Below are 27,582 nucleotides of genomic sequence, written 5' to 3' on the forward strand. Positions count from 1 at the left end.
TTCAGCGGGAATCTCCGGCTGTATCAACCTCCTCCGCGAATCGAAGCAAAAAGGGGATCCCCAGCAAGATAGCTCGGCGAAAATTGCTCCTCTCTTACTTTCCCTCGCTTTCGAAACCGTGGCCGATCGCACGCTGACGCAGCAACCCCGACACGACCTCGCGAAACGATCGCGCGATTACCTCCTTCAGACTTCGTCGCTATTAGCCAGTTGATCAAGAGAGAACGATCGTCGCTGGCATAATCGTTCGACGAGCACTTTCACCGCGGTTACGAGCCGCTCGTGAACGTCGAGTTCCAACGAAAAATCTGTCCCTCTTCGGTGGCTATACCATTAGAAAGTCGCCCGCTGGATGTTACCTGTCTAAACGAAACGCAGCCTCGTTGAGCCGATGCATGAACGAGTGTGCAGCGGCTGCATCGATCTCGATCGATCACGCGCGTTACAGGATGCTCATGCCTCGCGTTTCGAGCAGCCTTGTTTTCTTCTTCGCTGAACGATCCTTCTTTTTTTTTCGAATGATCCTTTTCAATGCTCCTTTATCAATGGGTTTTCAAATTGGATCCTGGAACGTCTGGGTAAATTCCGTCTGAAACGTGAAACAGTGTGATTGTTGGTGGGTGACGATCGTGGATGGAGACGGGTGCACTCACCTGCGCGTGAAAATCGAGCATCTCTCGCGGATTACGTAAAGCAAGGAACCGGGTCGCAGTCTGAGCATAGCTAGACGAACGCGTGTACTCGCGTTCGAGCTGATCCAACGATAGGTATCGAGGATCGTTTATTTTACATTCACCGCGAAGGCGCAATGCGCTTTACAATTCGTCACCGATTTAAGGCGTGAGCGGTTACGTCGCGGAGACTCGAGAACTGTGCTCCGTTTCAGCTGCATGCAGATCGATCCGATTCTACGAGCTCCTTGGTTCTATACTATTTATGTGTCTATATTATAGTCGTATATGTGTATATTCGTTCACCTAAAAAGCCTATAAATGTTCTCGTATGTTGATCATCTTATTATTGGTGTTCCCGATGAACCTCCTCTGCTTCACCATGTGACCACCTACTGACCTAACCTGTGGGAAGATAAGCGTCCAGTTAGGAGCGGATTGATAAGGCACCGAGGATATCGCGTATCGTGATTTTTCTCGATTACATTTTTCTGATTATAATTTTTTTAGTATCGTTATTGCTATGGGCTGTGTTGCGAAATGAGGATCATTGATTCGAGGAAAGAGTGACACGACTTGAAGATTGTTAATCTTGAGGCTTTTATAAGGGTTGACTATAAAAGTGAGCTATTTCAAAGGCAGAAAGCTTATTAGCTAAATTGCAGAAGAAAATCCTTTTCGTTGTTAAGTGAACTGGGAAAGGTGTTAGAAATTCTAAAAGCTAGGAGTGAAAGGTAAAACCTTAAATGATAAATAAACCCTGAATGAAAGAAGAAATATGTATCTAGATCACAGTAGCTTTCACAAAGCAGTCCATTTAAAATTACAATACTACAGTATTACAATATTTCATATTTTATATTTCTTCTCTCATACTTCTTACAAACACTCTTCTATTCCACCCTCTCTCCTCTTCAACTTACTATAACTTACTAAAAGAATACCATCACAAGTATAATTTCAACGTGAGAAACTAGTTTCGTTCAGTCACTAATCGTCCCAAACGTCTTCATCGGAAGTTTTCCACTCATTCGGTTTATAACCATCCCAATATTGCGTCATCTGACGTAATCGTTTGAATATCGTTTTGGCTCATGTAATTAATTTATGCGCCGCTGGTGCGGGCGACGCTTACGCGTCCCTCTGAATCGGATCATTTGACAGGGCTCTTTCTGGCTAAACGAACCAGCCTGGACGCAGAACCAGCCGCCGTTTTATTGGACTTAATTCGACCGGTCGCGCTTAATTCGATACGAAGACATCGCCTGCGAGAAGACACGCGCGTGGCCTGTTACGAGCGTCGGTCTCTCGATCGCGTGTCGACGGAAAATGGGACCGAGCACCGCGTCGAGAACGATCTCTCGAAGCCAGGGAAAAGCGCGTGGCGTTTATCGAGCGAACAACAACGTCCCTATACGTGCTTCGTGTCACGCACATGGAAATGTGTAAGGGGTGCTCGTGAACTCGCAATCGAGTGTAATGCTCGGGGAAATTTGCAAAAAGGTGGTGAGGGTGGGCTAGGGAGAACTGGGGGAAAGTCTGAGGGTCTTGGGTTATATGTAGATTCAAGTGAGCAACAGGGTGGTTGAAAAGTGCAATTTTAGTAGTAGATATCGAAATTGAATTTCTAGTTGAGGGTCTTGGGTTATAGATTCAAGTGAGCAACAGGGTGGTTGAAGAGTGCAATTTTAGTAGTAGATGTCGAAATTCAATTTCTAGCTTTGAGTAGTATTTATTCTAAGAATAAAGAAGAAGAAGAATTTATTTACAATTTTAGTTCGTTATACGAGGTGCTGTATTAGTAGATGGATAATAATAGTGGTGAGTGTTACGTGCGTTTCGCAGAACCGTGATTATTATAGAAAATGGAGACAAGATCGAGAACCAATCAATCTTCGCTTATTTCCTTTTTTGTGAAACCTCATTAGCTATTTCTTAGTAGAACTGACGAGGTTTACAAAGATCGAAGTTGATACTATCGAGGTTCTACTGTACAAAGTTTATGCTCTAATCAACTATCAATGAGTCACAAATAACAGACTAGGACAAATGGTCGGAGGGTGGTCGATTCGTACTTACACTCATCGGGTACAGGATGTGTGATCGCACTAGCAGCTTGAAACTCCACTGAGCGGTTTCTAGTCGATGACCCTGGCAGCCATTAACGAGCCACGCGGCCTGTACAAACGAAAAAATACCATTGTCAATAATAGAATTTTTGCTGGAGACTCGTGACTCGCGTAAAAAACTGAAAGTCAAGCTTCGAATTAAGGCACTTAAGTTTTTCTACGAGAGACACGCCATTGCTGACGCAAATGCTTTTATCTCGATCCGTATATCCCCGCAATCAGCCGCTAGATTGCAGCTAATGAATTCTTTTAATCCCCCAGACTTCCCTGGACAACCTCTCTTCTATCAAACTTCAATACCTGAGGTCTACTCTATATGTATCATCTCATAGTCAGAGCTGCCTCTCACTTTCACTTCTTTTTCATCTCAGAACCTAAATTCATACAAATCTACTCCTCTCAGTGATTAATAACCGAACTAATTTCCAAATAATTTCAAATAACCCCTTATACCCTGCAAAATGACACGATGCAAAGCGAAGCCTTAATCAAAACTCAGATCACAGCTGTCCAGTACTCAAAGGATGGAATATTTTCTGTGCCCCCTGTTTCACATCACGTCAGCTCGTTACAGACTGAGATAACTCGAGCTATAACCCTGCTCGCATTAGTAAACTGTTGTCAAATGCACTCTACTCTCCTTGACGCTCTTAGCGCTTCTAAACAGTGTCGTTAGAAAAATTGCCAGCTCATACTACTTGCTTAATATTACGCCAGGGGTTATAAGGGCAACGTGAACGGCTCGCATCTAGATCGCAGGTCAACAGCCGCGAATTCTCGTTCCAGCCAGCTCGTATTTCAGGTCTAGCGCGCTAGGAGCGCGAGCTGGTTGCTATCAATCATCCGGAATCCCGTTGCTTGCCACCTCGAGGCTGCGAGCGAAACTTTCCCTTCCGCGACGACGACGGCGACGAGGCAGACGGGAGAAAAAAGGGAATGGAGTTTTGGTGCACTGGCTCACGTGAATTTCAGTTTTTCCCTTCGAGCGTGGAATTCCGACGGTGCCTGGGGCGACTGAATTACACGGGGGAAGTGCGTCTAGACATCGAGAATCTTTCAAAGGAGCTACACGGTGCCTGGAGATCCTCTTTCTAACAGAGATCACCGAGTATCTTAAACTGTATTTTTCTGCAGCATCGCGATCCCTCGGCGGTTATATATTTCCATCGGTGAACGTTTGCCAAAGCTACTGAGATGGGATCTGAAATTTTGGTTCCGTGAAACTTTGCTGCCTCGTAATTGCTCATAGTCTTATCGCGGTTCGATTCGAGATTGGCGCGAATTGGGTCTTCTTATCGAAAATATGCCATGCTTGGGAGATCAGAAGAAAGGGAACTTTCTTAGTGATTGTTCACTGGGATTATTGAAGAGAAGAGGTGAAAGAAGCATATCGATCGTTACTTATAGTAATACCAAATCTAGAAAATTCTCAGATCTGAATTTTATACATAGAGTAGTAATTGTGCTACTAGTAGCCAGATCCTGTCACGTAAAAGTTACGTTCACCTATCAGAAATATTTAGTGGACTCCCATTTATTGGATATCACTATTAAGTTAAGAAGAATTTTTCTAAATAATTGTTTAATAATCGTAAAATTTCCGCGTGGATAATACTAATAGCGAGCCCCTTTATCAGCATCGAAAAATCGCAACAGCTCGTCCCTTTCTCTCAAGTAAAAAAAAAATAATCCCTCGCGATGGGAAAGAACTAGGTATCTTATCACGAAGCCAGCACCTATCACCGAGAAGATAAAAACGATCGATTGGAGCTTGTAACGCGCACGATAAAAATAGATTACTCTAGACCCCCAGATAAATGAAACTCCAACAGATGTTACTGGAAAGGAAAAACGATCGACACCCACGTCGCCGATTTCGAAGCGGCAACCGTGAAGTCTCGTCTCAGACAAGGCTCCAGAATTATCGAGAGCAGCGTATCGAGCTATTCTCTTGGCCGACAGCCGCGTTTTATCTCATTTCATAATGAATTTTACCGCTAATTGACCTTCCTGGCAGCAGGAGCGCGCGCTGGCGCGACCAGTTCAACGAAACTCGCGCTTTCGATCCGACACACGATGAATCGTTCCCTCTAAGAGCGCAGGACAATAAATTCTACGAAAGTTCGCGTTAACGTGGGTACGTCGACCTCGACTGCGATCGATCGTGTATCTCCCGGCTGTGCACTTAAAGGAGCACGCACACCGATCGGAGCTTTCGTTGCAGTGCGATCGATCGCAGAGAGTTGGAGGTATTTAGTGTGGTAACTCGATATAGACTTGGGCTCACTGACGAGGCTACATAGTGAGGGAGAGTCGAGGGATGACTCTGTAGATATGATCCAATGTGATTTTAGGAAAGATGTGGGTGACAGTATTTGAGTAAAAATTGAATTTGATTGCTCTAAGTGAGCTCGATTTATAGGGAACATAATAAGAAGCTTGTAATAGAGAAGTAATTAATTCTCTTGTAATTTTTTCGTGAAGTGCGACATACAGCTTGAATAATTTTGATAGAGTAGTTTTCTCTCGAAATTGAAATAGCAAGTCACCAAACTTTTAGATAGACCTCATGGCGCATGAACGACATGTCTCTGAAATTACAGAACAATGGCTATGCAAACTCGTGCAGAGTGAAAAAGCGTATTCGAAATAAAACGTGTGTACAATGGGACATCATTCACGATGGAGCACCATTTCAGTTTTTATGATATTCCACGAACGGAAGGCAGCCAAAAATGTTCCATTCACGCTCACCTGTTTTACGTAGAAAGTTTACGAGACCCAATACCGTACAAACTACAGGGCAATGAAAATAGTGTTTGCGCAAATATTTGAACGTGGATCAAATATTTTTCGATTTTTCATCCCTATACATGTAAAGTTTTATCAAAACGAGTGCACTGCGTTTTGTGCTGTTCACCAGTTAGATAAATCGCGAAAGTGTTGAAGTCTAACTGTCCATATGGTTCGCGAAATGCTGTAAATCGAAGCGTTTGATTGTCATCAATAGCAACGATGAGAAGTCAAACCTCTGAGCCCCAACATGTGGATTCACGTGAAATTCTAAAACTCACAGGACCTTTCAAAAACTTCAACTTGGAGTTACTGCATTGATCACTGAACACTGAAAACAAGAGAAGCCTTGGACCTTCCTGGAAACGTGGGCCAACTTTCCATCTCGGAGATCTGCGGTTCTCTCACGCCCCCAGCCAATTTCAAGATTCACTAGAATCGCTTCTACGACTACGGAACTGAAGCATTGCATCGAATTCTCGCTGACGTTTCGTAAACAGCGCGGTTCGCTGCGTCGCAGTGCTCCAAAACGGCTATCTGATTGCAAGATAGTATATGTTATCTTAAAAGTGTATAATATTACTGAGAAGAAGTTAGTTCATTAACGATTACGACTCTGATTAATCACTTTCTTCAATGAATTCGAAATATATCAAGCAAAAACTGAGTTACTTAACTGGGAACGAAGATTCTCAAACTACATTATAAGTATTTCAATTTCAGTATCAGTACAATATATAAGTCTTGTATATTATATTACACATTACTAATTATATTATAAAAAGAAGTAATAGTAGCTAATTTTTACTAAAATCATAAAACTGAACCCAGACTATTAGTGAGCCAATTTTTTAAGCCAAATAACGTCTCAAGGATTCGAGACTCTATAACACCAAAAATTATATAATCGAAATTTTCTTTTCTTTTCGTGGCCAGCCGATCATTTTGGAACACTGTGTCGCCGCTAAAAAGAACCAACCAGCTCAAAAGTGGGGCCCAGCGGAAATCTGGATTCCCTTGGGCGGATATTACCGCTAACGCAAATAGAGCCGCGCGGACTGTTCGAATCAGAATGCAAAGTGTATTACCACGCACCTCGGTCCACTGACCACTGTCCGACGGTTTTAATCGCTGCTGACGGGATCGATGCACGGCGCGAAATTAAGGCGAGAAACGGATCACTCGGAAGCAACGAGCCGACTAGAACGCCGATCATTTTCTCCGCTTGTTTTCTGCCTGCGGGGAACACATGCACAGTACAAGTTGTAGGGGCAGCCCTTCCACGTGCACCAGCCTGCACCATTAGGACGCCTGGAGACCCCAGGATCGATCCACCTTAAATTGCGCAAGGTTATCGATGGTAGGGGCTGGCACTGGAGACCGCGGTGGATTAAAATTTTCTAGATGGTCGATGGATAATTCTGGGACATTTCGAAGTGTGTGTACCTATCTTATGTTTTTAATAAAACTAGATTTTGTCTTTGATGCGATGAAATGAGTACAGTATTTGATGATTGGAAGAGACTGATTTAATTCTTAGACACTGTTAGGGTCAATTTGATTTGAAATTGAATTCTAATCGTACTTGGATTATTTTCAGTTTAATCATGTTGGAGAAGATTGATCGCATATCTAATTGTCTTATGAAACGAATAATTTAGAAATGACGTCACTTAAATTAATTCAATCTTTTTCCTCAGACAACGTATCTAATTACCCTCTGGATGCCACCAATCCACTTAATATTCGCATCTCATGCAATCCAAATTTGCAGGAGCTTCTAACCTGAGAAGCCAAACTCGTCAGAAGTTATCTAGGAGCGAAGTAATTTTGACCCTTTCCACGCCAAATTAAGTGAAGCGAATTTGCCATCTGTGACATACGTATACTTTCAACTGTACGTCACATGCCCAATCAGACCTATTGCATATCGCTGTTGGAAATAGAGTTCGGTCGATTCTCCCGACAAAAATGGGTGAATTAATTTAAGCAACATCAAACGTCACTGCGGAAGCGACTGAAATAATCACTGTCGATGCGTGACACCTCTAATTTGCACGCGTCACGCTAACACCTATAAAGGTGAGATTTCTTGTAAGTCTTGCGCTACGAGTGAGCTCAACGTTCAAGCTCATACGTACATTTTTCAATATGCATATAACTAAACTGCAGATTACTCAAATTCCAGTTCTTGGTTTCCTAATTTCATAAATTTCTATCTTCATAAATACAATCACAGAAATGGAACTTCATGAAAAATGTTTCACAACATGGGTGCAAAATCGCAATGACATCGAGTCGCTTGTCAGCTCTGGACCATAATTCTCTGTAACTGTGACCGTTTGAAGAAAGGGACTTGCCCAAACTTAATAGCTAGCAGCAGTCAGCGCTGGGAGATCGATACGGTGGTGTAGTCACCAGGACGCGTCATGGAATCGATACAATTCCTCGGGCCAGAAATCACGAGAGCGCTCGTCGTTGAACGCGTGACTTGCAGCGATACGCACGTTGCGTATTAGCTTTCGTTTGGATTCTTCAGCCAGCAACCTGGAATGAAATTCACTGCCACCAGTTGGGAGCTCGAGAGACTGTTGCCGACATATTGTTTTGCGATTGAAAAATAAAAGAGTCATATGGCCCTCTAGAAGGAAGGAAGACTCGAAATTGAGAGTATTCTTGTCTCTATTTTAATCAAAAAGCTTCTGAACACCGTACATAGAGCAGTTCTAGTGTATTAAGAAAATGGAATATTTAATGGCGAGCTCCAAATAATATTTATTTCACGCGACTAGAGCTTTGACCAGTATATCTGAATCACCCTGTAAACCTTTGTACTTGGTAAAACGCTCCCCGTCCCCATATTTCCCTTAAGTGTGCTCAAATTTTTAGTGCAGTTTCCCATTTTCTACGTAAAATGCGTCAAAGCGTATCCCCCAGCTCGGAAAAGCATTCTCATCCTAATTGAAACTAACGTTGTCGTAAACTAAAAGGCAAAGAACTCTGCTCGATATAAAGTGCCTGTCACGCTTGTGACAATAGGGTTGTATCCCATTAGCAAGGATGGTACACGCATTTTTCTGTAACGCACAGTCAGCGCATGTTATCGTTATCTATAATAAGGTAGCGGAAAACAGCGAGCGACACTTCAAGGCTGCCTTGTCTGCAGAATGCAGAATCGAGGTGCAAAAAACCGAGGGCGAATAAGATCGACGATGAAACGTTCCACACAGCACGAACATAACAGTCACCATTAAATATTACAGCGAGAGTATAATTAACCATCGAGTTATCCTGCGGAGCCAATAGTTATCACGCGTCAAAACTGTATAAAATTCACCAGCGTAATAGCGAGTCATTTACAAATTTACTCATGCCATCGTCATAAATGAAACATTCTCCAGCCCATAATGGTCTGCTGAGCACATCAATTGCTTTCGTTGAACACATACACGGATCCCTCATCCGTAAAGAATCAATAGTAGCTACGTACCGTATAATGAGACAAAAGGCAGAAGAAACTAACCACACCCTGACATGCTAATCTTAATTTATTCCCCTTGATGCAGCATGCCTTTAAAAGGCCAAAATCGGAATTGAAATTCGCGATTGTCGAATTTTCCAGGGGAGAAGGTCGCTTAATTACTTGTCATGGAGCAAAATGATGCATCGCTGTTGAAACAGGGGATATACATAAATTTCGCGGAAAATGAATCGGTCGCAGAATGCATGCGTGTCCAGGAACAAATTTCATTATCGCCCAAAATATTGCGGCCGGAAGCAGTTCGATTCTAAATAATTCCTATTTGTATAATATGGGAATCGGAGCAAATCCTGATGGAAAATTATTATGGCTGGAATTTGATTAACCAATGGGTATCGTTCATCATGTCGCGTTTCTCTTTATCAACTTCTCGGTTAGAACAACTTCGATGGATCATATGATTAACCCATTTCGTTCAAATGACCAGTTCAATCTATTTCTATCTGCGTTGCAGTTTAATACAATTAATATTTCGTGTAATTGAATTTGATACAGAATGAGCTTATCGCTTCGCGGGAATGGTTTCGATGAAAATAACGGAGCACATTGAAGAAAGTGGTCCATCCCATTTGCATACTTGTGTCTCCCTAGAGTACATGCTACGATCATTCACGATATTCGATATATTTATGAGCTTTTACCGTTCTCTTGGCAATAGTTCGACACTTAGCTCGCAAGGGACGCCAAGGTACTCTGTACCATTCGTCTATTTCTAATACACCGAGACCAAAAAGTGTCGTCGAAACTTGTTAATCGTCTCATCTGCGCTCCAACGCGACCCGAATCCGAACGAGCCACATCCAAACGCGATCTTGGAACTTTCCAATCGACGCACACTACACCCCCACTACATATGTACTACGGATATAGATAGAACGCTTCAAGCTCGAAGCAAACACGTTTGTTTTTCGTTCGTCGACTATTTATTTATTTATCTGTTTAATAGATGGAAAAAGAGTTAAAAAATTCATCCATTTTTTTGGTTACCAGGGTGATACATCTGTACCTGAGAGCCAGACTAACCTAAGTCCATTTTTTCAAAACTGAGTTTTTCAAGACTGAACTATCGTACAAGATCATGAAGGTGTTAGAATTTACAGAATTTCTCGAATTCCAAGGTATTATAAAAACGTCATGGTTAATAAATACTCGACTCGTTCTTCTTAATGCCTCGTAAGCAGACCTTCCCCATTCGCCACACGTTACCTCGTAAAACGCTCGCGTGTTCCACGCGGGAGCCTAGCTCAACAAGAAAAATGCGCAACTATCTGTCCACGGGAATGGCAATGAGCGTTTGAACTGGCGACCACGTGTACGAACCAGCTGAAACCAGATAATCGGATTCGTTTACCAGAGTAAAGGTATATTCACGATAACTCCCGCCGATTCTCGCGCCTGCAGACTTATGTAACGCTCGCGGGGCGTCGAGTTTGAAGCGCTGTTCCAGGCGCAACCGTTTAGAGGGCCGTGTCGGGTCAGCCTGGGGCTATTAACCCTGAGAAGATTGAATAGAACTTTGACTCGTTTGAATTCCGCGCGTCGATCTGTCACCTGGTCGATACATCGACCCAGAATGTCAAGAACTGATATTGTGCCAGCTGCGAGCTGAAGAAAGCAGGATGTCAACAGTCGCTGACAAATTTCCGAGGCGTCCATCGATAATTGATAGCATTTACGACTGTATCTGTTGTTTCTGTGTACTCGACTGAAGATAAGCCAAAGAGAGTGCAATCGACTTCGATTTCGAGCATTGGCGAGCACGTGTTGCTTTCTCAGGAAGAGTGTACATTCTGTGAAACAGATGACCTGACGTCATGCTGCCTAGGCCTTGAAGCGTTGTAACCACGGCCTGACTGAGAGTGGGGAAAGAGATAAGGCTTTCTGGTGAAGAGGAACGCGAGAACTGGCGATAGAGTAGTTGGCCAAAAACTTTGTGGAGAATCTTGACAAGCTTTTCTGCGAGATGTTGCAGGTAGCTTGCGTATTGGGACCAAGGTCCTGGATCTGTCGTGTCGAAGATGACTTGTATCGTGGAGTTAGGTCGAACAAAAAATCGATGCAATAGACAGTTTCATGAGATCCCTTGCTTGAAATATTAAAATGCCTCTTCAGTTGGTTAAAAGCTTCTACGAGAAAAGCCTTTCCCTTGCCCTTAGCCCTTTCTTAGTTTCGTGATTACTATTATTATAAAATTGTTCAAGTTCATGGTTCAAGGCTGAAGAAAAATCTATCAAGTTTCTTCTGGTGATCTCAGGTTGATCGCGTGTTTGCAAATTAACGATCACGAGCCTAAGTAGAAAGTCAGGTTGTTGGATATTATAAAGGTTATTTAGATAATAACGAACTAGTTAACTGGTAAATTTGGAGCCTCTGGCATGCAGCTAGCGTTGTATTCCCACTATCAGACATACAATTTTTGTATTATGCAATTTGTCAGTATGAAAAGGAAGATATGGATCTTTCCTTTTGCAGATCACAGGAACCCTCCTATCTTTTCTGACGCTCAGTGATCCACGACAGGGCTATTTTTCGCGTGAAGGACGTGATTCATTGCGTGGCGAATACGGCCCGAAGCAAATAACTTTGCAAGCGCGATATTCCACATAATATCGAGTGAACGCGACTTGTCAGTTCCGGGAACGCGATTAGTTGTACAGGGTGATTCAAATCTGTGGCTGTGAAGTCGATTATTCAACAGAATTTAACAAACAGTGTCTTCAATTTACGATAATACTCTGTCGATTCTTTTGAGAAGACAAATTCAAGTTACCACTGCGTAAAGTAATCATACAGATGATTTTTTAATATTTTCTACAATATTGTATTTTTACTACACCCAGTATGTCATATATTTGTATAGCGAAAGACGAATCGTGCGAATTCAATTCTATACCGAGCACACCATAAACACGCAGCAACAGCTAAAGGATCACGAATGTTTGCACATTCCCAATCCCAGAAACAAATGGAATGCAGCGTTCTCCGATGGCCCCGTTCCGATTAGCCAACGCTCTGATATTTTAAAAACATCACCCATTGTGCTCCGTGTCAGTTATACTTTCGCCAGAGAAACCGATTTGAGTATTCGTAAAATCGCTGCGCCGAAAACTCGCCGAAAGTAGCGCAGCCGAAAGAAAGTTTGAAATCGATATTTTCATGGGCGCGTGTAATTGAATACTAATACACTTGTCTTTGTAAACAATTTTACTGTTTCACTCTTCAAAAAACTTATCAAGAAATCGACACAAACAAGTTGTACAAAATTATTGAAAATTTCCACTGAAAAATAAGGAAAAGAATATACCATCGTCAACAAAATCTGCATACTGAGTATTTGATAAAAATATCTTCAGAAATAATCCTACAAATTTTCCTGACCCATATATGGACCATCGGACTCTGAATTCGTTAAAGATGAAAACGAGGAATCTTAATAAGCTCAATCCCAAATTTGTGTACCAGCTTTTATTATATTATACTAAATTCCACGCGAAACTGTGTCCACTAGTTATGAAGCAGCGTATTAGCCATTGTCGTTAACCTATTATTAATTCTAAATAGATTACCGATAAGAAACCGTCGAACATACAATCCTCGTTGCACTTTCGACACAGCTAATGTGCCAACTATGTACATACTTTTCGTATCGACGATTAACAGCTGTTGACACAACGACCAGCAAAGGCCCGATACCGAAAGTGCCTGTCCAGCGGCCAGCAGCGCGGGAAATTTAAACTGGGGCGGCTCGAACATGAAATATCGTGGAACCAACGAATTTCCATCGCACGAACGGAGGGAAATCAATATTCCGTCGCACGATCGCGTGCATCGGGGCATTTTTCGAGCAGAAGCACGTTTGAAAATCGCCCCGTGACACTCAGTGTTACCTGACCCACCAGGTAAGACCCAACACAACGGGACGCACCCACATACTGACAAGCTGCCGACGATCACGCTCGACCAATACAGAGCCTTTTACCTGAACGTATTTCTGTCCCCTCTGCCGCCTCGACTGGTTTCCATATGTAGCATGGCCAAAAATTTAAATTCCATGGAAGCAACACGAGTGGCGACGTAAACACGCGACGCGCAGTGCCCAGGGATCGCGAACGCGATCCAACTGCTAGACACGTTTACGTTTTGTGTTGACGAAGTCACTGTGTGTACGTATTATCACCTCTGGGAGTTTGGATTTACTTGTCAGTTTTGGAAGTATAGCTTATGTGCTTTAATGAGGAATTTTCGGATCTTCTGCCATTTCGTTGGCTTTGAGAATGTAGTGGAGAGGGTCAATATTTTCTTCCATGTTTCGGTATCAGATGCAGGAATCCATGCACTAGGAATCCTTGACCACAGTTCTGTTTCAGGATTTTTTCTAAATGCTCTTTTAATAAGCTTTAAATATCAGTGTATATGTTAAGTTGGAAAATACAAGCCTTCTAATTGTATACATTTTCATTTCCATTTGCACAGTGCTTCTGTGAGTCAAAATGCTCCATTTTGGAAGAGTTCAGTCTGTCCCTTTGGAAAGTGATTCTAAGCCACTGGTTATCAATATATTTTGAGTATCCATTAACCATTTAGTCTTTAGTGAAGTCTGAACATCCAACTTATATCTACTTGAAACATCCCACAAGTACTTATCGAAAATCGTGTTTAATGGCTCATACGACAACCTTATCGCACAAGCGTATACTTAATGGAAAGAATACAATAGACTATAAAATCGTTCATGTGCAGTAACAAAGTATTTCAACCATCAGACAGGTTGAAAGAAACATAAAAAGATAAGATCTGGGACCTCGCCCAAGGCTATACGAAGTGTCTCTACTCCAATTCGTTTCCCATCAAGAGGAACTAATAGAGGAAGACAGTTTGAAGACCACAGGAAGACATTCCAAACCGTTCAATCGTCATTCAGAATGAGTTCTGAACTTCCCTGGCAATGAAGTCACTGTTACACAACCCTGCACCTCTTCTTGCATCGAACCGCCACGTTGAATTTACCTCTCTGACAACAGATGCTTATCCGTTCGAGTCAACCGACCGCGGAATGTCAGCGAAATACGAGTGCAGCTCCAAGAATAGAGACTCTGTCTAAGAGCCAATCCGAGGAGCTCCAAAACAGAGCCCAACAGATTCACCCTGGCTGTTTATGCTACCAATTCAGCTCATATTCATCGACCCAAGTTCACTGCAATGCGTCTGGCGTGCGTATCGCCGAGGTGAACGCTCATCCCAGACGCTGCGCGTTCTCTGGAAGCTACCAGAGATCGCCTAATTCTGTCAGCGATGGCTCCTGGTCGGCAAACATTCCGTACGTGATATACCTAAGCAAACAACGCGGCGGATCGATAAGAGTAAGCTGCTTTCGGCGGCCACGTCCTCCGCGAATTTTATTCCCAGAGCAAATCGAATGGGCCCTCGTTAAGCGGCCAGTCGCGGACCACCGCCGACAGAGCCGAAGGAACAAAGGAAATTTTCAAGCTTGGGACACTCGTGTCGCGGATCTCCCACGCGATCATCGTCGATTTACCTTGCACGACTGCTGGACGTTCACCAGGCCGTGTTTTATCAGCGATGCCTCGGTCCTCCTGTTTAACACTGTACTTGGGGAATGATCCTCTCTCTCTCCTTCGATCCTCGGACCGTGTCCAGGCGGCCGCGAGCAGCGTTTGTGAATGACAGGAATGACACCGCGGAAAATCGAGTCGGCTGAGCCGCTTCGACACGTTGCGGGCAGAAGGCCGTTTTACACTGACCCCCTGCCACTGGAACGTCTACGTATAACCGACGTCTACGTCCTGCCACGGTTGCCATGTTGCGTGCCGTGGCCCTGTGTGCGTGTTCTATAGTCTGCTCCACTCGTTGTGCCGAGGCCGCCCCTGATGGGTGCAACTGTACTGGCATGGGAGTACGAGAGACGAGAGATAACGAGTCCCTTTGTGAACCCGGGATCCCGATCATTGATCTTTTCAATCGTTCGGATGATGCGTCAGCTGGGCGTGGGTGACAGTGTTTTTGCGTTTGGGGGATTGTTGGCGAGGAAATCTCTTGAGGAAAAGGCCAATTCTCATTTTCTTTGATTTGGTTACTAGTAGATGTATCAAAAGACTATACCTATGTTCCATGTGGTGATGTACAAATGTCAAAGGAAAATCACAGTTATTGAATGTAAAAAGTAATCTATGTAGTGAGAGTCTGTAGCTGAGGTTATTAAAAAGAGAGAAATACTGATTAACCTTTCAGTCGAGTCGTTTCACAAAAAGAAGTATGTATCTGCTATCTGTAGAGTATTTAAAGTGAATTGAAAGCGAATTGACGTCTCATATTTTGTTTATAGTTAACTCACGAATTAACGATAAACGACCTTACTCTTCTCAACGCTGATCTCACTTCACTGTTTAACAGATATAAGTTTCAGATATAAGTTGCATCCTTTCGGTCAAAATATACTAACGTTTCGCAAGCACTGCAGTTAACTTCATCAGTGTGTCATTACAAGCTAGTTGCAATGCTTGCGAAACGTTAGAATGTTCCTTCTAAAAGAATACGGCTCGTATCTAAAGTCTCAACAATAAGAACATGTGTCATACAGACACCTCTCAAATCTCTGATTAGGTCTTGCTATTAAAATCATCAGTGTGAAGAATTTTAATAAATATATTTCAATAAATGCAGACTAAAGTGTCAGTGCATACCTATATGCTCTGAAGTAACTTTAAAAGAGAAAGGAGATCCACGGCACGAGTGTCCTCGACCGAATGGCATCAAGATTTTCCATCGGGAAGCTGCCGCTTACGTGATGGAAAAGTAGGGAAAATCGTGCATGGAGGGGTCATCGTATTTCGTGAGCAACGCTGCGATCGGTGGACTAACAGTTTGGCGAAAGTGACGACATTTCTCGACCAATTACATAATTAACTGATAAGGTGACGAGAATATTGTATATAGAAAAAAGGTTGACTCAGAGAACACGTGAATGAGTCTGAATCATACTAATAATTGCTCATACACTATCCATTAAAAATTCGGCTCCAGTTGGTCGTTAAATGAATTTACGTAACTTTAAACAAGTGTATTCATTCTTTCAATTATGTTGAAATAAAAAACACTGGAATCAAAATAATGACCTCAAGGAAAGCGAATTAAGTTTTACAATAGTTTGCTTTTGATAAAATGAGTAATTCCTCGTCATAAATATTTTCCAGTAACGAGCATACATAAGGAAAAAATACAATGTTAAATCATGAATACGTAACCCTCGCACCAGCCAAACGAGATAACTTATCTTCGATCATTCTTGAATATACAATCTCAAAAAACAGTGCCAGTATTTCTGATCAAAATATGACCCAGTTAACTACTTACTGAAAATTAATAAGTAGACAATTTTGTTATCGTTGCATGGTACATCTCTCTTCAAACTGTCGACCGATAAGTAATTATAATTTTTATCACAATTATCTTTGCGGAAACCAGTGGCCAATGCACCCAAGAAAATCACGACGGCTGTACCACTTTGTCGCGAAATCACTCATGAGAAGAATCAATAATTTTCATGCGATTATATAATTCGATTTTAAGTTATCATCCAATAAATAATGAAGGCCACCAGAGAAGAGTTTGTATTCATAGCTGACAAAAGACTATTCGAGGAGTGGGGCAGGAAAATTAATGAACGAGCCGATTGAATGCTGTGTTCTGCTGGAACGACGAACAATGAAGCACGACGTATTGCAAAATAGTTCCAGAGTAATCGATTCTCGAAGGCGTATTCGTTCAGTAATTCCAGGAAACCAGAAAACCATTGAAACTACCTAACGTGATAACTGTTAGATCGAATTCGGTTGTTTATGATTTCCATTCGCGTTCAATTAAATAACAGTACTAACTTCACCACATTGCATCTCCATTCCCGAAAAAATGGTTTACTCCCTGATTAGAATCAATTACAGTAAATCATTGAGGAGTCGATAAATGATCACGTTTTGACAGAGCAAATATGTTACATGTCGAGGAAAAATTTCAAAATTTCGATGAGGAGATAAAAAATTAAGAGAACCGAGAGGTCTAAACAAATTATATATGCATCAAATTGAACCTGCTAATTTTTAAAAAGTATCAAATAATTTTTCACATATCTTTTAAGATAACAAAATTGATTCTTTTCGCAAAACTCCTTTATTTTGCCATTTGCATCCACTTTGCCAGGAAATATTGCAACCGAGGATCCCGCCTCGTCCATAATCACTGCGAACGTTACTTACGTAAACTTCCCTCGCAGCTTATGTAACGGATCACCAATTTGTTTCCCGATCGCGGTTGCGAGTCATCCTTCCGCGAGACGTCTGTCCTGGACAGTTTCGACAATTGTGCCAGCGATCGTCGTTGAAACGAAGGGAACCTCAACTGCGCCAATCCACGATTCGTTGCTCCAATTGCACAACCTTTAGAAACTGGTCCTTCCGCTGAAACGTCGCGGATCGTTCGATTGATTAACTCGCGTTGGATCGTCAGTACAGTTAAATGTAAAAGGGGCGTGCACTATGATAGACGCGAATACTGTGTCCTAAAAAGTTCCTTAACGCGTGGAATAATTCCAGATAACAGAAACGAAAACTGAACGTGTGTACGTGGACAAGGAGGGAAGATATAATTAAAACCATCAGTGTTATCTCGACTGAAAGATTCCACCGTAACTCAAGGGTAGCTTACACGAAAACACACGACGAATATGCCATGAAACGTTTCGCGAGGGACCTCGCGACAGCTTGAACTCGCGACTCACTTGATCCAGATTATTCTCGATAGAAGGATCTCGAATAAAGCGTCACTGGTGGTGATATAAAAGTCACTGAAAAAAGGCTGCGGCGAAAATTTCAAATTACTTCTTCAAAATTTCATATAGGAATGTATAAAAGTTCTCGAAAATATTGCAGTTAGTTTTTCAATCGTGAAACTTTTTCCGAGACTGATATCCACTACCGAATATCCATCGAAATTCCACCGAACTGCTCGATATCTCGCAAGAGGGAATATTGAATACCCATCGCGCGTGTAACGCTCTCGTCAGCGCGTGACACTTTTACCTTTTCCATTCAGCGGCCCGATCAGTTAACCCACTTTGCCCGCGTTTCGTTCAAGTTTATCGTAAGGATGATAAGCTGGCCTTAGCCGTCGGTTCCTCTATCATCGAGTGGTTCCCCGAATTCTATTGTCTAGATCTAGCCAAGAATGCGTACAGCCGCACGTTTCAATGGGGTATTTCAAGAGTAAGCGTGATAACGATATCTACGCGGCTACTAAAAATACCGACGAATTATTTCGCGTGTCGGGGAGAGGGAATTCGAAACGCACGGTCGATTTTATCAGAGGGCGGAGGAAACGTTCCGCGATGATTTAGTAAGTTTAATTCCATTCTGAAGGCAATTTACGGAAAATCAAGTTAAATGCTGGAGTTCGCTGTTTCAAATGAAACATCGTGGACTGAATAGATCGTTGAGCTCGTAACTTTTCGCGTGGATGGTGCAGAATTTTGACCTATTACCAGTGTTCTATCGCCGAATTCCAATCCCCGCGGTGGATGGATATGAACGTCGAATGAGGAAATTTTGGCGTATAACAATGTTCTGTGAAAAGTTGGAGAGTTATATCAGTCCCTCTACTCTTGCACCGTCGAAGGGAATATGGCCATAGATCCACTGTCAATTTGTGCGTGGTCAGAAACACGTAAAGTCAATCATGGATTTCGTTTAATCAGCTTCAGCGATTAGATTGCTGATACAGACATTTTTTCGATCGTATGGTCTTTCAAGTAGGTATTACAATATGTACATAGAAACTATGGAATTTCCTACTCTTCTATTCATCATCAATTTTCTGAGAGTCACACAATTTTTATTTCCCATGTGAACGATAAAAAATAATTGATAATCATCACCAAAGAGGTACACATCCTGCTACATGAAAGCTACTTGATCCAACTCCTACTGTACAGAGTGATCAGTTTATCTGGAAGTCCTCTGAATATTGACAGCATTTGTTGTAATTGCTGTTAGCATTGTAAGTGCTGCCAATCCTCATTAGAGGGCTTCCAAATAACCTGATCTCCCTCTGCACACAAAGAGTAATCCCATCACTATATCTCCACGAATCAAATATCCAAGACCAGAGAATTTCATCATTCCCCACGAATACCAAGGCAGAAAATGGATCCCTATCCCAACTATTCACCGTCTCATAATCCAGAGAAGCAGCTCTCTAATCGACACACATTGCAAGAAATTGCCGATCAGAGCGAGAGCTGCGTGAACCGTTCCGACTGATTGGAACACGTCTTCATCAGAGCAGCGTCGCGTCCGCTCGAATATTGCACAGTACCATTGGTTTCCGCAGAAATCCGCGGAGAGCAATTCAATCAGTCCCCTTAGCCCGCCCCTGTGACGAAGGGAGGACTGTCTAATTAGATCCACTCGGCGAATGTGTCTCGGGGTAACCCCGACGCGTAAGCAAGACGATCCATCACGCGGCGCAGGAATAGATCGTCGACGTCTGATTCAATCTCATTCTACTTAAGGGGCCACCACTAATATAATTGACGATCAATTTTATTCGAATATCGCTGGTTCCGTTTGGAGACACTCGATGCTTGGCTGACTTGGCAGCCAAGGGGTTCCTTTCGAAAGTCGCGATTCTACATCGACGGGATTCTCCGCGAACCAGTTTGATCCGCCTGTTGCCGACGATAAAACCGCGGCTAATTTCGTCGGGCATCCTTGCCAGAGTCGCGCGTTCAGGTTGCGCGACAACAGTCTGTCTAGGTGTCTACTGACTCATATTTGTTACTTTGTCTCTTAGGCTAAGCGGAAACCTAGCGACAGTTTGAGAGCGATAGTGTTGTAGTGTTGTTTTTCTTTTTATGCTTTGGATAGGAAAAGGATTGTTCAGTCTGTAGTGGGCCTTTAGACAGACAAAATTGTCGATAGATATGCGCTCATAGCAGTGTTATATTTAATACGGTACCATTTGGCTTCTGATGGAGTTTATGGCTCGTAGCTGTCAAAATAGAATCGTCCAAGATATTAAAATTAGCGAAGTATTCTTCCTAGAATTGACGAGCTTTTAGAAGAATAGCTATATAAGCCTTTTTCCTGTTTTAAATATTCTGATTGGTCGCATATTTAGTAGTAATTTAAGTAACCAAAGATTCGCCATTCATCGTATAGGTAATGTTCTAACTAAAAAATATAATTTTTATACATGGTTCTAATTCAATGACCAAGATCTGAATAATTTGCATATGAGATGATAGAGGTCCAAAGTCACGCCGCTGTTGAGTGACTAGGAACTAAGTGTTCAAGATAGCTGTAAAAATATGACAGGCGAGCTGAGTTCGTAATGTATGCCAATCAAATTTGCATCGTTGCATATGAAATCTTGGAGAACTGGGGTTACGTTGCCAAAAAGACGTCGCCGTTTCTGATGCAATTACTGTGTACCTTACCATCCGATGATTGAGTCTGCAGGAAATTAGAATTCTATAATTTCTATTTAAAAAGTACCAGAATATACTCCTAAGAAAATATTCTAAGCTTTGATTAATCCTTGACACACTATTCTACTTCGGCTCTGGTGTTCCCTATCTAATCCTTGACGCGAATCTATCGTCGTTTAAATATAGAGCAGAGTTTAACCTCCTGCTGAACTGGTAGTCCAGTTGAGCCTCTTAATTATCAAATGGCGTGAGTCCAAAATTTTTTTAATGCTAATAAATTTTGAAAATAATAACAGGGTACGCATTCCACAATTTATTATCAATTTTTGACTAGCTCTTACCAATCGATAACACGAGTTAATTTGGCACGAAGCTAAGGGAAGTGTTTTGCGCCAGTTCCCAACTAAATAACTCAGTTACACTGTAATTATTTTGGATTACCAATAAAAAGACTGGATAAAAACTGAGTGAGACACTACTCAAAGACTAACAGTGATCTATAAAAACCAGATTCCATCTTGAAGCAAATCGTCTATCTCGAAATTTGTATTCGATGTCTCTCAGGGTCCGAAAAGTGTCTCTAATTAAATCGATTCTAGTAGGCGAATTCGTCCTGCGGTAACCTGAATAAGCAAACGTAACGATCCATCATGAGGCCCGGGAGGTGTTCGCCGTTTAACCTGGTTCCCGTCGCTTCGACGACGAAGACGAGCGCGTGGAGGGTGGTGCGCTGATCAAGATTAATCGTATGCAAATTACACGAGCGCCGAAGGGAAGATCCCGCGAGATCCTGGAACTTCCACGACGTCGACTCGCGACGGGGAAAGATCGAATCCTTCACTGGGGAGGCGCCAAGATTTTGGTAATTGAAAATCGGCGGCTCATCTGAGGCAAATGCTATCCTATTTGTTTGGGACATTGCTAACCCCTGTCTAAAGCGAAGCACGATTTATGATAGAATCGACCACTTGTGATAGAATCTTTGGTGAATGATTTTTCATTGGGGCACGATTATTGTAAGATTTATAAAAACATAGTATTCTCTCGTTATAAGTTCGTTGATACAGATATTCTGTATAATTTGATATTATTATAAAATATTGTGTGGGTGTTATACCTAAGTTTGGGTCCAAGAAGAAATAGAGCCTCCTCCAATGCAAAAATAAATTTAAAAGGGCCATTATAAAAAGTACTACATTGAAATCAATTGGAACTCTATCGCAATCATAAAATACATACAGGACAATTATTTAGAGTAAAATACTCATCATTGAGATGGTCGTAAAATCGAATTCAATCCACCCTGGAGCAAGAAGTTGAATTGTAACTGATTGAATTGGTTTGCAACTGAACCAAAGTGGAATATTTCCAGGGAACCATGGTAGAATCGGAGTGACACTGACATGACCTAAATTGAAATATTTCCAGCGAACTGACTGGGTCCGAGCACGAGTTGCAATAATTGCGGAAAGCTGAATTCAAATATTTATATTGAATAGAATTGTGGAAGTTGCAGAGCTTTAACGATCTCTCGAGTAGAAGAAACTGGACCAGAGCAGAAGTTCGGAAGATTGGTCGATGGGTTCGGTGGGTGAATCAAGTTCGATGGCGCAAGGAAAGTTTCCAGCGTCGGGAAACTATTTTCCCCGAACTGCCAGAAATCAGTATCTCTCGTTACCTCTTTTCTTACCTTCTGCGTCAAGTGAAACAAGAAACGTTCCTTAGATCTTAGGTACTTAGATGTTGGTATTCGATCTCTATCTATCTACGTGATATTCCAAACAGGTTCTTCGAAAAGCGACGATCATGGCCTCGTATAAGCTCAGTCGCGTATCCTAACAATTTTCCTTGGCACAGGTCGATGGCGTGTTCCAAGATCAGGGACAATATTTTCGTTCCACGAAAGGAAAGTCGAAAAGTTAAACGAGAATCTACGACAGGGGAGGCGAAGGTGACCGAATAAATTCGACCCGTTTCAATTTCCGATAGTAATGGGGATGTCGTTGCACGCCCCCGCACCCTCTGCCTCCTCGCCTATTGCGCAAGACGTCACGTTTATTCTCGTTTCGTTCCCTATGAATTATTCGAGCAGGCTAGTGATTCCGTCGCCATAATTTTCATTTAGACTTGTCCACTGACCATACACAATTTCGTCGACCTTTATCTGCCGCTCAAATGACGTCCATTTCCTCTGGATAGGGGGTGAAGGTAATGTAATTGCCCTTAGTTGGGGGCTCATCCATTTACTTAATCGTTTCTTCGATGGACTTTGAAGGTCAGAGAATCGAGTGGAGCAGTTTATGGATGGAGTTATTTTTAAGAGATCTTGCAAATTAGATGATTTGAATGGTGTGAGAATTTAATCATTTGAATATTTGGAAAATGAGGGTATTTGAATTGGTGAGCTGTTTTCAGAATATTTGAATATTTGAATGTTTGAATATTTGAATATTTGAATATTTGAATATTTGAATATTTGAATATTTGAATTATAAAACTTTGAAGATTTAGAAACGTGTAAATTCGAACGTTTCAGTATTTGAAGTAGCAAACCAATACCTACACAACGGAAGACCGTGTTCGCAGCGTCGCGATAATCGGTTCGTACTAGCACCATCAAGTCTGCCGTGTTATCAGATAACACCGAGCATCGGGAAAACGAAGGAAAGGAAGTCCCTCCGATTTTCGAGCGATGAACGAGCGGTTAACCGTTAAACATCGACAGAGAGATCGATAAACCACGGGACTGGAGCGTGCAACGCGATCCACTGCGGCGCTTGTCAGCAATTTTTTCACGGAAATTACACCGACAACCGAATTGATTCCACGCGTCGAAAAGTCCTCGACAGCCGTTTACACGGATCACAGTCGAACCATCGACATGGACGACGCATCCTCCGCATCGACAGTTCCACGCCACCGAGGAATCGGTTTCCAAGAGATCGCTGAATCGACTCGCCGCGGTATCTCGAACACTCACGCTAGCCGCCGACTGAAGGAACGACCCTTTGGAGATTAACTCCCTCGAGTCCTCGGTCCAAGTTACCCCCGAAGAGGGATATCTTCGAGGAGGTGCTCGAGGGACGATAGGGGATCAACGTTCAGCGGAACGACCTCGTGTCGCGTCACGACCTTCCTACGAACGCATCAGTTACACCTGGATGTTGACTAATGGCTGCATAGTGTACCCAGCCGTGGTAACTAAATACTGGAGGCAAATGTTTCCAATCGAATTTAAGAGTTTCCTCGTGTCGCTTGGGCGAATATGTTGTTCAAACACTGCGTCACTCGACTCTGAAGTTCGGACTGATTTGCATACTCTTCTGAGCTTCCTGGAGTGACTATTACGCTCCTATGCTGATGAGTATTTTGGTTCGATATTATTCTGATCTCTCCAGCGTGTAATCAAATGAATACACTAGTTTCCTAATTGTTTGCGAAAGCAAAATACAGTCGAATAGTGACTTGAGACCTAATAATGGAAAAGACAAACAAAGTCACTGAACAAGAATACCAAAAGGCTGAAACTAACGAGGATATTGTAAGCTCTCATAATTGAAGCTCTATAATTTCAATTCTCTGTATACTATCATTCCTACACAAGTCGATAACACGTCCTTCACCACTAATTTCCAAGGATCCTCGTACTCACTTATTTCCCTCGCACCAAATAATCAAGCAAGTACGCTGTCAGAGACTTATTGGTCTAAATTGTTCCTATCCTCGTAATGGATAGTTCTCTCGCGAGATTCTCTCGCGTTTCAAAGAACATTTGTTTCGTCAAACGCTCTAATTGATCGATCGATCCGCTCCAAAGCCGCTGAGGGTTAAACGAAACCAATCTTTCCCGATAAACGAGTCGATTCTCAAGAAATACACGTTTCTACGTATAACGACTCGAGGTTCTCCTTCTCCAGGATCTAATGGTACCCGTGAAGTTCTCGAAAATACGCAGACTGCCTACGCAGCATACTTCCTCGCACTTCCCCCAAAGTAAGGATGCATATTCCATGGACGCCCTCGGTGCGCGCATCTGCAAATGACAGCAGTTGTTTCCAAGTTTAGCGGAAGCTGTGGTACGTAGCGGATTTTCCGATTCGCTCGGTTACCCGAATTTGAGCTTCCTGTTGGTGGAGAACGTTCGTGTGATACGTCGTTTCGGACAACGACAGCTCTTTTACGAAGATTTTAGAACATTTGGTGGAAAGGTATCGAAGAAGAGCAGACATTTTTGAGAAGGGGAATCCAGAAAAGTTTGAAGTGATTGTGAAATCGGCGAGGGTGTTCAAACATAATTTAGAGAGCGTGAAAAATAATAGAACTAAAAGGTGAGGGATTTTCTGTAATCTACAGTAACTTATTTTACATTGTAACACTATATCTACTGAAAAGGAGATAAAATTTAAAGATTTATTTACGACTAATTAGCTATGCTTAGAATTCCATTTCATGGGCTTCTATAATAATCCTGAACTCTCAGTCTATTCTATAATTCAATATTTAGAATTCCTAGCTATCTAGATCCCACTCTTAAAGAGAAAGTTGGTCTTTTCAATTGATGAAAAATTTCTTCTTTAAGTTCAGAGAATCCCAGCGTCAGTTTGAGCTCTACCACGAAGAAACCCAGGAAACTTGGGGACTTCTGCCATGGAAACGAAGCGTGTACCAAAATTTTGTTAAAGAACGATTCATTTTGTAGGCGTTGCGCCACGTCGTTCGCCAAGTTTCGAAGTTCCGTTTACCGAAGAGATGCGTCCCGTCTCCGCGGCGCCTTAGCCGGTATCCCTTGCATCGATTACATGTAAATTGATGGCAAATTGATATCGTTACGACACGTAGTCAAGCGACACCGATCATCGATCCATCATTCTGTCTGTGGTCGTTAAGAACGACGGATAATTCGTCTATTCCACTGGCGCGCTAGTTTGAAACTAAAGAGCCATTAAGGGGCCTCGACGAAGTTGAAAGATTAAGGGATCCAATTTTATCGGAGTGAGCGGCTCCTTTCTGACGCAGACACGGAAATACTCGGGGACTCAATGAAACTGTAATTGCTGGCTATGAATCCAACCATGCTCGGTAAAATAACTTTAATCACTTGTTAGTCGTGGCTTGAATAGCATAATGTAAACGGCAATTATCGTTTAAACTACTTAGGACGGGGATAAAGAGACAGTAAACTGAAGGAATGACAAAGGGAGTCTAATCATTAGTTATTAAATAAACTTCCGAAGCGTGCAAAGGCATAATTCCAGAAAATTTTAGGCCTTTTGCTTTCCAATAATGGCAATTTATTTTTTCTAAATTAAGTAACTAAATTCAATCCAGAAGATATATGACTTTATGGAATGCATGTGACTCAAAGTTTTTTTATCAGACTCGAATCAGGGTGTGTCTTTCCCAAAATGGAAAATGAGACAGGGCGGTCACTTATTTAAGTGACCATGTGTGCTAGAATGTGTCACCGTACTCTTAACAGAAGAAAAGATTTGGAAAAGCGAAAATCAAGCTAAGAGTAAGTCAATTATAAAAGAGCCAAATTGCCATTATTATCAGTTCTCTGCTAAAATCTATAATTAAAACCAGTCACTCCTAATAAAATTAAGTGTACTTATCATAAATAAATTAAGAGAAGTTAATTTATAAAATACATAAATAAGGACATAAGTCTGGAATAATAATTATTACTCGCGTCGCTGTACTTTTGATAATCTCTACGGTAATAATTGGACATCGAAAACGCAGAAAGTTCAACATTTCATGTAGGTAGCTGTGGAACTTGGATCGATACCCAGTAAAATTAAACAATTCATTACCGTTCTGATCAAAACGCAAAAGCTCGACTGTAACCGTTTCGAAGCATTTTATATCAGGTAGAGAATAATAATTTCCTGAATTATCAGTTTATTGAATTATTAATAACGCCCGCTAATAATACGTTGCCCAACGCGTTATTTAACATGATGATTGTACCACGAAGCGCGACGTGTGCAATTTCATTTTAATTATCAACCGTCGAAATGCAGCGTGATAGTTACACTCTCCATGGAATATTATTTTCGGTTCCGTTCGAAACGATCGCGCTTCCGTGTCGCTCTATCGATTCGAAGGACAAAGAGATCGAGGGAAACATGATCGATCGAGGTTTTATTGCTTCTCGACTTTGATAACGCCTCGTTTGGTCAATAGAACGCGACACGAATCGCCTTTCCAGTCTTCGATCTCCTCTGGTTCAACTCGATCGATCGCGGAAATTAAAAACCCTGCCGTGCTCGCGGCCATCGATGAATAGAGTTCATTCTGATGCAAATCCCAGAACAGTCGCGTAAAATTCCGCTTAGCGTTCTTCCTGAAAGATTAATACAAAATCAATCTGCTTAATTTTCCATTCTTCGCGCAGGTTGGCACCAGACATGGCCAGTAACGTGTCTAGCTTGTATCGAGAGAAATCGACGAGGCTTTATCCCTGTCTTCTTTTCTTTCCCTTCGAAGTTCTTTTCGGTTGGATCCTCGAAGTCCTATCACGTAGGCGATTCAGGGGGTGAGAGTGCCCCTTAGCATACTCGCTAATTCCTGCCGTTAAGTAGCTGATCGTATCACGTAGCTGGAAATGTCGGACTTAATAGGTGTTTGATTAATAATGAATGGCCCAGAAGCGAAGCACTGTAGTTTGTCTGTGAATCGTGAGGCAGAGGAAAATTAGAGTGGAAGAAAATTTATTCGGAGGAAGGTATTGTTTCAGAATTAAAATGCTACTTACATTTCGTTGTAGCTCTAGGTTTAAAGCCTACATAGCAGGTTTAATTATTACTTCATATACTACTGAGAATATATTCCCTTAAATGGGTATTGGCATGTACTCCCTCGTAACTCGAAAAGAGAATTACCCAGAAAAGGGGACTTAATACGAGAAGAAAAGGGTGTAGAAAGTTGTCCTCATCCTCCTCCTTT

General features: G+C 42.1%; 1 protein-coding gene across 1 annotated transcript in view; it reads left to right on the forward strand.

Moving 5' to 3' along the window:
* Window positions 1–27,582, forward strand: part of LOC143180969 (uncharacterized) — a 46,938-nt gene that overhangs the window by 11,870 nt on the left and 7,486 nt on the right. The gene's annotated exons all lie outside the window — the stretch shown is intronic.

This window comes from Calliopsis andreniformis, chromosome 6, assembly GCF_051401765.1.
Source record: "Calliopsis andreniformis isolate RMS-2024a chromosome 6, iyCalAndr_principal, whole genome shotgun sequence".
Classification (NCBI taxonomy): domain Eukaryota; kingdom Metazoa; phylum Arthropoda; class Insecta; order Hymenoptera; family Andrenidae; genus Calliopsis; species Calliopsis andreniformis.